A 12042-nucleotide genomic window follows, 5' to 3' on the forward strand; every position below is an offset into this window, starting at 1 on the left:
AGAAGGAAACACAAACTTTCCTAGGTGTCGTGGGGTTTTGGAGAATGCATATTCCAAATTACAGTCTGATTGTAAACCCGCTCTACCAAGTAACTCGTAAGAAGAATGCTTTTGAATGGGGCCCTGAGCAACGACAAGCCTTTGAACAAATTAAACAAGAAATAGTTCATGCAGTAGCCCTTGGGCCAGTCCGAACAGGACCAGATGTAAAAAATGTGCTCTACACCGCAGCCGGGGAGAATGGCCCCACCTGGAGCCTCTGGCAGAAAGAACCTGGGGAAACTCGAGGTCGACCCCTGGGGTTTTGGAGTCGGGGATACAGAGGATCTGAGGCCCGCTATACTCCAACCGAAAAGGAGATATTGGCAGCATATGAGGGAGTTCGATCTGCTTCGGAAGTGGTCGGTACTGAAGCGCAGCTCCTCCTGGCACCCCGACTGCCGGTACTGGGTTGGATGTTCAGAGGAAGGGTCCCCTCTACACATCATGCAACTGATGCTACATGGAGCAAGTGGGTTGCACTGATTACTCAGCGGGCTCGAATAGGAAACCCCAGTCGCCCAGGAATCCTGGAAGTGATTATGGACTGGCCAGAAGGCAAGTACTTTGGGATATCGTTAGAGGAGGAGGTGGTCCGTGCTGAAGAAGCCCCACTGTACAACAAGCTACCAGAAAATGAGAAGAAATATGCCCTGTTCACTGATGGGTCCTGTCGTATTGTGGGAAAGCATCGGAGATGGAAAGCTGCTGTATGGAGTCCTACACGACGAGTTGCAGAAGCTGCTGAGGGAGAAGGTGAATCGAGTCAGTTTGCAGAAGTGAAAGCCGTTCAGCTGGCCTTAGATATTGCTGAACGAGAAAAGTGGCCAGTTCTCTATCTCTATACTGATTCATGGATGGTAGCAAATGCCCTGTGGGGGTGGCTACAACAATGGAAGCAGAACAACTGGGAACGCCGGGGCAAACCCATCTGGGCTGCTGCATTGTGGCAAGATATTGCTGCCCGGGTAGAGAACCTGGTTGTAAAGGTACGCCATGTAGATGCTCATGTGCCCAAGAATCGGGCTACTGAAGAACATCAAAACAACCAGCAGGTGGATCAGGCTGCTAAGATTGAAGTGGCTCAGGTGGACCTGGACTGGCAACATAAAGGTGAATTATTTATAGCCCGATGGGCCCATGACACCTCAGGCCATCAAGGTAGAGATGCAACATACAGATGGGCTCGTGACCGAGGGGTGGACCTGACCATGGACACTATAGCACAGGTTATTCATGATTGTGAAACATGTGCTGCAATTAAACAAGCCAAACGGTCAAAGCCTCTCTGGTATGGAGGACGATGGCTGAAATACAAAAATGGAGAGGCCTGGCAGATTGATTACATCACACTCCCCCAAACCCGCAACGGCAAGCGCCACGTACTTACAATGGTGGAAGCAACCACCGGATGGCTGGAAACATATCCTGTGCCCCATGCCACCGCCCGGAACACTATCCTGGGCCTTGAAAAGCAAGTCCTATGGCGACATGGCACCCCAGAAAGAATTGAGTCAGACAATGGGACTCATTTCCGAAACAACCTTATAGACACTTGGGCCAAAGAACATGGTATTGAGTGGGTGTATCACATCCCTTATCATGCACCAGCCTCCGGGAAAGTTGAACGATACAATGGACTGTTAAAGACTACACTGAAAGCAATGGGTGCTGGGACATTCAAAAATTGGGAAACACATCTGGCAAAGGCCACCTGGTTAGTCAATACTAGAGGATCTGCCAACCGAGCTGGACCTGCCCAATCAAACCTGTTACGCACTGTAGAAGGGGATAAAGTTCCTGTAGTGCACGTAAGAAACATGCTGGGTAAGACAGTCTGGGCTACTCCCGCCTCAGGAAAAGGCAAGCCCATTCGTGGGATTGCTTTTGCTCGGGGACCTGGATGCACTTGGTGGGTAATGCAAGAGAATGGGGAGGTCCGGTGTGTACCTCAAGGGGACCTAATACTGGGTGAGAATAGCCCATGAGTTGAATTATAATATGTTAATTATCATATAACACTGTATGTCATCGCTACCATGGTTGCTATATATCATAGATGAAAATGGTGATTAATTAGAAGGTATTGGAAAGAGTGTAACCTGAGCATGACATAAATGGTATGGAATAAGGGGTGGATATCTGTCCTGGTTTCAGTTAGGACAGAGTTAATTTTCCTCCTAGTAGCTGGCAGGGTGCTATGTTTTGGATTAGAATGAGAAGAGCGCTGATAACATGCTGATGTTTTAATTGTTGTAGAGCAGTGCTTACACCAAGCCAAGGACTTTTCAGCCTCTCTCTGTCCTGCTAGCGAGCAGGCTAGGGATGCAGCAGAAGCTGGGAGGGGACAGACCCAGGACAGCTGACCCAAACTGGCCAAAGGGGTATTCCATACCATCTGACGTCATGCTGAACAATATATAGGGGTGGCTAGCCGGGGTGGAGGGGTGCCGGCTGCTCGGGGATAGGTTGGGCATCGGTCAACGGGTGGTGAGCAATTGCATTGTGCATCACTTATTTCGTACACATTATTACTATTAATACTATTATTATTATTATTATTGTTGTTATTCTTTTCCCTGTCTTAATAAACTGTCTTTATCTCAACTCACAGGCTTCACTTTCCCGTTTCTCTCCCCCATCCCGGAGAGGGAGGGGGGAGGGTGAGCGAACGGCTGTGTGGTGTTTGGCTGCCAGCCGGGCTAAACCACAACAGATGTATAGGAAAGTATATTGATCTTTGCTGCCATACAGAAATGAAATGTCATGTAGAGAAACTGTATCATTGCTATTCCAATGTACTATCTGTTCTGTGGTATTATTTTTCAGATTTTAAAACAGAAATCCTCACTGCTGTCTGTAAATTCAGATTCCCGTAGATCTCACAAGTCCATCACTGTGATGAATTCCCATTTTTCCATTACCTGATGACAATCTATAGATAACTCCATGTAAGAGACATATGGTAGAAATCTCTCTTTTGTATTGAAAATGTTTTCTCTTTAGCTTATAAGAGGCTCAGTCTTGCATACATTCAGAATTCCACCCAGCACTGTTAGGACTTCCAGAAACAATGGAACAACAACAATAACAACAACAACAAAAAATGTCTTAAATTTCATAATGTAAGCTTTTATATGGTTTCCATTCATAAGAAATCTTCTCAGGTTGACTAGGGATATTTTAACTATGTTCTTGCTAAACTCATACAAAAATTTCCACATTAAGTATGGTTGTGATAACAACATTGTATTGAGTGGATCTGGATCCACCTAGGTTTATCATCCATTTTCTAGCAGAAACATGCTGAAGCTGAAAGAGACAAAGAATAACATAGAAGGTGATATGGAAAATAATAGGCAGTGAAAGAAAATAATTTCACCTAACTTCAGCTATCTATGCTAAGCTAGTAACTAGTACACTCTGAAGGAACAGGAAATAAACCTTTAAGACATATAGTATGAAGCAGCCTCTGGAAGTTATTGTTTTCCTCAAACATAAAGAGAACTTATACGAATAACTGTCAATAAGTATCTAACTTGGTGTTAGGTGTTAGCTTTCTAATCACACTCCAGAGCTTCTGCTGGTTCAGTCCTAACACATGCCCATGGGGGATATGTACACCAGGTAAAGCAATGTTTGTCTTTGACTTATGTCATATGAACAAACAGTAGTTTTCCCCCTTCCATTATTTCAGTCCAGGAAATAAACATAATACATTAAACATAACCACCACTGCCGCCACCCCTCACCGCTCCCCGCCCCACAAAAAAAAAAAAAAAAAAAAAAAAGGTCTACTGGGTCTACATCATTCCACTGACATTTCACAAGCCAAGGAGACTAAATTTGTTCAGTATACAATTGAATTATTTTTATGTTTAAACAATACTTATATATGGGCACTTCTGTAGTTTTCTATATGGACTAGCATTATGTGATCCTAACGGAAATCTGATAAAATTACATAGAAATAGAAGTCAGGAATGTTCTTATAGAAATAGCTTAAGTAAGTTGTAGGTTTTAATAGACATTCCTTCCTTCCTTCCTTCCTTCCTTCCTTCCTTCCTTCCTTCCTTCCTTCCTTCCTTCCCTCTTCCATTTTATTTTGAGCAGTTTATGACATCTAATTGTTATCCAACTACAGAAACACTTGAAAGTTAATTTATAATTTCTGTAGGAAGGTAGTGTTCACTTAAATTATGAGATTTATCCCATAAAGGGCCAGGAGAATCTGCATAATTCACCACACAGTAATCAGGTGTGCCTGACCTAGGTGATCTGCCAGATTGTACAAGAGCAAGGCCTGTGATGCAGCTGAGCTGCAGTTTCTTTTCAAGAAGGGCATCCAAAAATGATTACACAGTACAAGACAAAACATTTCTAGGCACCGAGTTAGCTAATAAGTATGCAGAAAAGGCAATCATTCTGGCAGAATGTGGCCTCCTAATAGTGTAGCTGTGCAAAGCAGCTTGAATTAGAATTAGGTAGCCGGGAGGATCGCTTTTGTCTGTTTGCATATCTGAATTTGATGAGACTGCAAGCTTCTTAGAGGGAGGAGGGAGGGAGGAGAGAAATGGAATAAACCCCTGTGTCTTGCTTTTCAATAGAACTGTGGAAGAAAAGAATGTGAAATATTAGTCTCACTTAGTGTTGCATCAGCTGAAATATATTAATAGAAAAGTACATCCATTCTCTAGTATTCCATTGCTTAGTTAAAAAGGCAATCTATTAAATCTTCATGTATTTCCTGGTTAATTTCTATGCAACCTGATTATATTGCTACAAAAGAGTTTAGAATAATCCCTATAAAGATTGTAAGTACAAGCATAAATCGCCTTTCTATTAAGCATGGTAGTTAGGTATGTACCTAAGCTCCTGCTCAAGGGCCCTAAGTGCTCTAATGAATAGGAGTCTTCTTCCTCACATACTTACAGTTGAGCATGTCCTGAGCCTTTTCAGGTTAGATTCACTTCATCTGACTATAGCTTTTTAAAACTGATGAAAAAAAAAAAAAAAAAGCAAATTACATAGGATCCTTCTTTCAGACATCTTCAGACAAGTTTCTAAATTAGTACAAAAACTAGCTTAAACTAGCTGTTCAACTTTTAGATAGACCCACCCTACAATATAATTGTCCATTACTTCATTGTATGAATAAAGCTTCTCAAAGACATAGTAAATTAAAAAATGCTTGGATACCAAATGTACTGTTACTAATGTTGATTTTTCTTTGACATGTGTCACATTATTGTTTAAGAAGCAGAAAATATTGTTATTTTATTTCATCACAAACGATGCACATGAGATTGTTAAGGTGCAGTTAAATATGTATAGAGTGCCCCTGAACATTTACTGTTCAGTCCTCAAGTGCTCTTTTTCCCTCAGGCATGCCCAATTAGAAGCATCAATATGTCCCTAGCCACTTGGAAAGACATTTTTCTAGCCCTCGCAGAAAAAGCAATGTCAGATTTGGACAGTAGCTGAGCTTGTGCTGGTGGCAATTTTCCTCCATTTTGCTCCATACTCATGATCTGATGTTCTACCAAAGTTTCTTAAAGCAGGAAGAAAAACATCTGTGTACAGATGTTAAAAATGTGTTCTCCCCACCCCCCCCTAAAAAGAAAAAGCAAACAAACAAACAAAACCACGTATGTTCTACCTTGCTCTTAAATGTATACCAGTCTGGAATTGCAATGTTTCTAGCTAAATTCTACCTTAAGACCCAGACATATAAAAGACAGTATTTTGTTTTGTTTTGTTTTGTTTTGTTTTCCTCATGCTACATGATGAGTTTGATAACCAACTCTATTACATGAAAGATGGATATCTGGTTCTTAGAAACAGAGTTGGAACATCTCTCTGAATTGTGGCAGAGCTGATGCAGGAAACAGGTGTCTTGCTATTCAGGAAAAGATGTGTCCACTCTACATGGATGTTTGTTTTGGGGATTTTGGTGGTTTTGATTGTTTGTTTTTGTTGTTGTTTATTTGTTTGTTTGTTTTTAACAAAACAATATGTGCTTGTTTGTTTCTTTATTTAATGGGAGTACTATGAGAGGATTCACTAGAGTGTTAAAACAATTTATTTCTTTTTTATCTGAGAGTTTGAATTCTAATTCTTTCCATTGAAACTGCAAATAAGAGCGGCCTGTCTAAAGTCTTGTTTTGGCTGTAGGTCCACTTGAGGAAAAAAAAAAAATATTATGAAATTATAGAAAATAATAAAGGAAAAGTAAATTTACTTTTCTGACTTTCCTGTTCTTAGAATGCAAGATTCAAGATTTAATACAAATAAAAGATCAGCTACGTAAAATGGATGAAATAAAAAAATAATTTTATAGCTAATAGATATAAAAAGTCTGTATAATTTATTGGTACCGAGTATTATTTTGGAAAAAAAAAAAAAAAAAAGATTAAAAGAACTCAAAACAGATGATGGAATTATGCAGCAGCTGAGGGAATAAGTTGAGACTTTTTACTCCTTAATGCAACAAGATAATTTCTAGAAGTTTCATGTCTTGGAGAGATGACTATTGTACATTCTTTAACCCTAAGAAACAGAAAAATCTTTGTTTCTACAGTACCTTGTGTTGGCCTTTAGTATAGAGTGTTCTGCCAGTTTGAAATAAAAATGCCAATTATTGTGTATGTGCATCTATATATTCTTATCACGTTCTGGAAAGATATCATCAAAAGCTGCAAGTCATGCTTTTGTACATCTGCTTTAAGTAATAAATAAATAAATAAATAAATAAATTCCAAAAATCACTGGTGAAATAAGCTAAAAGCGTCTATTTCACATCTCTGTTGATCTTTCACTCTACATTTTGCTATGTTTTGATTGAGTTTTGGTTGATTTGCTGTATTTTCTTTGTCAGTTTTAATGTTGCTTTTCTAATGCTTGTCGGATTAGTGGAACAAGCTGGAAAAAATCACCCTAAACTGGGTGGGCTTTTGAATAAATCTCTGGAGAACTTCTGTATAATCACAGACTTCTCCCCTGTTTGCTACAAAAAGGGTTAATTTGAATAACTTTAGGGACTTCAAAGAATGCAAAGCTCTTCTAACAAAGCAAATAGAAAGCAAAGCAAAAGAAAGTCTGTTCTCTGTATTACCATCCATGCAGGTATTTTTATATGAAGGGATACATTTTCAAAGCACTGCAAGGGAGGTATGTGCTAAAATCTGTTCATGTATAACAGGATTTGTGCTAATACCTCCTACACGCTACTTTGAAACTATACCCCTCTCTGTTTTTAATAGTTTGTAGCCATGGAAGGGACTGTGATTTGGAAGAAGTTGACATTTGTAGAATAAAAAACTCATGGAGAACACAAAACTACAAGTAAATTGGTAAATTTCAAATAAAATGTACACTTAAATTATCACCATCATCATAATAACACTTTTTAACTTATGGAAGTGTCTTTTATCTGAAGATCACAGTAGCTTGAAGAGATTTGCCTCTTCTAGCATCTCTGCACATGTAAAAAATCAGGCTGAAGAAATTTGCTTTGGAAAATGATACAGATTCTCAGTGTATGGGAAGCAAGGCAGTGGTACTGAATTCAGTAAAGCTACGTGGATTTAAGAGAATTTCATATTTTGTTCAGAGCCCTAACAGCATCTCCTTTCATAACTGTTATGAAGAAGGAAAAAAAAAATGTTAACACACCCTGTGTAAAAGAACAAACAGGTCCCTTCAAAGATTTTTTGTTATTTTATTATTATTATTATTAGTTGTTTATGTGCCAGTTTGATTGTAAAATTAAAATATTATAGAAGGGAAACTGCATATGTGCATATATTTGAATTTATCTTACCTATAAGAATATGTTACTGCATACATCTCTCTAGCTTAATTTTATCAATGATAGGCTCCTCATTCTGACTCATCCAGGGTACTAAAAGTCACCAGTGTTTTAGGAAAGGAGACTGTGTCTCCTTCCATATGGCAGTTTCTGCGTTCCAGCTCAGCCTGGAAGCTGAACTTCATGGTTCAAGGAACTTCACCATATTTTAAGCGGAAGCTCTGTCAGCTCTTTGATTTTATTTCAGAAACAGAGGGCAAGATCTTGTGCAAGGTCAAGTACATGAGGAAGCAGCTTTTTGAATACTTCTGCTACATTTTTTGAATGTCTGACAGACTTCACAGAAGAAACAGTGTTCAATTTATAACAGTCTAAAGGCAAGGGTGAGAACTAAATGGTTCAGGGAATGGCACTGAACAGCACATCCACTGTCGCCTCAGGTCCTAATCCTTTGGTAAAGCTGTTACTGACCATTCAAAGACATGCAGGTGAAAAAATCAATATAACAAGAATACAACTGGATCCCATGCAGAAATATAGCCAGGAATGTCACATCAAATGGCTAGCTTGAGCACTGTGCTAATAGAATGTGTGTTTTATGGATTGCAGCTCATGCATGAAACAGAAAATGGAAAGGATTTTGAAATAAAAAAGTACTTACACAGAAAATCAGAAGATTTTCATCAAAGGAAACAGAAATTGGTTTATCACGTCCAGCACTTCACTACAGCTTGTAGCATCCAAAACTCATCACTTGTTTATGTTGAGCAATGACTATCAGTTACCTGAGGGAACTATTAAACTGTTTCTTCTAATAAAATCTGGGGGAAAAAAGAACACGTTTTAAAACCTTTTTTGTTGTTGTTAAGTTAATAAAGCTTTTATGTTCGGATCAGTTGTAAACTCTGTCAAGCCTATATTTCCCTTCAGGACAAAAGCTCTAGAAGTTTTTACTCTCTCTTTATTTCTGTACCTACCCTTTTCATGTTTCTCCTTCTTATATCCAAAAATATGATTGGTATTTTTACCTTTTTTTTTCCTACTCAGATTCTTCTGGAAAGTAAACTACATCTCTGCAGTTCTTTTTTTTTTTTTTTTTTCCCCCATGCATAGGACCTGTTTAACATATATATCTGTTGCACTAACTTATGTGGTGCTAATAAGCTCTTTCTGATGTTAGGAGCTATAACGCTGTGTTAGGGTAGTGGAGTGTGTTCTTATAGTGTGTCACCATTCAATTGTGTTTTTTACTTCTGAGCAGAAAGTCAATCAGTGAGACATTATGCTACAAATGTGGGTACAATGCGTTTCACTGCTGGAGGGCCTGTGGAAAGAGACATTAGTGTGAGAAAAGCTCCTTGCATAAGACACAACTACATTTGAAAAAATCTGCCAGTACAATAGCTAGAGAATAACTAAAGAGATATATATATATATTTTTTTTATCTTTATTTTTTTTTTTGCTCGTATGTTTTATATGAACTATAACAGCCACGGCATACTAAGTCTGAAAGATAAACAAAGAGTGAGAGAAGAAATTCATTTCCACCCCATTCTCCCACTGAGAAAATTCAGATACAAAGTCCCTCAAGTTCTGTGAACTCAAATTCAAATGGAAGTTAAGACCATTTATTACAATGGACAAGTATTATCCATAGCTGTTCCGTCTGAAGTTTTTAGTACAAGTAACTATGTCTTTTCAAGGAGTCACATCCTAGTTCAGTCGCAAAATGTTGGTCCTGATGGGATAACTTCAGTTGCATACATATATGTAGCACTTTATGGCCACCTTGAATAATATGAGGTGATCATAAAAGCTCTTCAGGGATCCAAATTTCCATAGAACAAAAAACAAACAAGCACAAGGTATTCAAAATATTATGAACAGTATACGCATTAAGTCCTACATTGTTTTCCCTTTTCCTTGAAAGGGAGGAAGTAATAAAATCATGATTTCAGATGTCATAAATATCTATCCATCTCTGTTTTGATATTAACTCTCCCCACAAAATTGCTGATAATGTTTTATAAGTCATATATTATCAACATGTTGCACTGTTAAGCATGTAATATCTCAGGTTACTTTCAAAGACAATTACATGATTTCCCACTTCCAACAAATGGAGCTGTCCAGAAAACAGTATTGTATCACTCTTCAAAGAATTCAGCAAGGTGTTAAACACAATATTTACTGTTATCAGAAACTAACAGGCTTATATCTGGATGTGGGAGTAGGTTGTTTGTCCTTATTTATCAAGTATGTGGTTAATGGTTATCTGATATTTAACTTTAAAATTACACTTTGTCACTAGCTGTTAATGCCATAGTCTGTCTCTAAATTAACATTTTCATTTTCCCCAAAATGACAAAGAAAATATTCTTCATTTATTGAATCATTGTCTGAAAAACATCTCTATTTCTCTTGGAACAAAGGAGACAGCAAGTACTTCCTCTGTGACTTTGAGAAGCATTTGCAATACATTTTATATTTTTAGTAAGTAAAAAATTATATACATATATTGTCTAATACCCTATTGATAGCGTATTTTCTTTTACTGGAATGCAAAGATATAAAACAGCCAAAAAAAGGCATGAAGGAGCTGATGCTGACATGAAGGATAAGCCTAGTGTCTGGATTTCAAATAGAGTATGTTGCCAAGCCATGCCCTGTGGCACAGAAGAATTACCTGCTGTTAAATTTCCCATACACTTTAGAAGGTACATTTCCCTTACTTTTATTTTCCACATCTTCACGTACTGTTGACAAACTGCAGTGATATTGTTCACGTCTCCTGTGTAAAACTCAAAAATACTGCCAAAGTGACAATAGAACCCCAGTAACTGTGACTGAGAGCTCCCTGTCTGACCAAACCATGGCCTGCCTTGGAACTCCACTTTCTAATATGTGGTAGCCAGGGTGATCCACAGGATGAGGCAGCAGCACTTCTGTACTGATATACTGGAGCACATTGAGGCATATGGCAGAATCTCCCAAGGTATCAGGATTTGGGCTTATAGCACTTTTTTTTTTTTTTTTTAAGTCAGTGTTTAGAGGTTTTGAGATAAGTATAACAGCAAACCTGATGTTATCACTTAGCCTTAAATGAGGAGGTATATTTATAATACTTGATTCTTTCCCAAGTTCTTAAATCGGATTATAACAACAGACTTAATGCAACATGGAAACATTGATCTTTCAAAGCTACATCTATCTTTTGCTACAAGAATTTACATTGTTAACATAATTATTCTTAATATCATTTTGATTAAGACAAAAAACAAATACGTATGCAATTTTCTTAAAACACTGATCATTTTTTGGGACAGATTTCTGGTTTTACCTTTTGAGCTAAAGTCAAACTTGTCAAAGAGACTACCCTTTTTCTCTTCTCCTAAAATCTGGAACAAATGCAACTGATCATTTACTCTTTAACATCAGATTAATGATTCTTGCTTAGTCTTTATTTTATTTTATTTTATTTTATTTTATTTACTTTATTTTATTTTATTTTGAATATTACTGTGGAACTATGTATGACATGCAGCAATAGTCCGTAGCCAAATATGCAGTAATACAGTAATACTTTTATGCAGTTTATATAACATGAAAATATTTTAATCCCTGGTGCTTTCATCACCTAATCTAGTTTTGAAAGTACATTGACAAATTAGTACCATGTGTAGTGTTGTGTTGTACTTTAAGGATCATAAATTTTGTAATTAAAAAAAAAAAAAAAAAAAAGTCTTCCATGGGTAAATCTGAAACTTTAAACTGGTAACACTGTCTTCCACTTGCAACTGTGAAACCTTTTGTCTTAGGACTTGGGACTCTCCCATTTCTGTTCCAGGGTTTTCCTCTAATCTGTGCAACTGTTCATGGCCTTGCATCTGAATAACTAGGTGGGGTATTTCTCTTGGTAAGAGAAATTAAGTTTCCTATGGGAAGTGGGTTTCTCATAGGAAATGATTGCCTAAGACTGTTGTCTTACCCCTTCTCTGCAGTTCTCTTCATACCTCTAGATTTGTAGGGTTTTGTTTATATTACAGGAGAAGGAGGCCTAGTTAAAAGCATAGCAGAGTATAGTCATGACCAAACCACACTCCTATCAGCACCAGCAGCATTGTGAGTAGGAGCAGGCATACAGAAGGAAAAACAAAAAGTTTCCTGCAAAGACCCTTGCCAGGCCCTAGTG

The sequence above is a fragment of the Cygnus olor genome, chromosome 1 (assembly GCF_009769625.2).
Source record: "Cygnus olor isolate bCygOlo1 chromosome 1, bCygOlo1.pri.v2, whole genome shotgun sequence".
Classification (NCBI taxonomy): Eukaryota; Metazoa; Chordata; class Aves; order Anseriformes; family Anatidae; genus Cygnus; species Cygnus olor.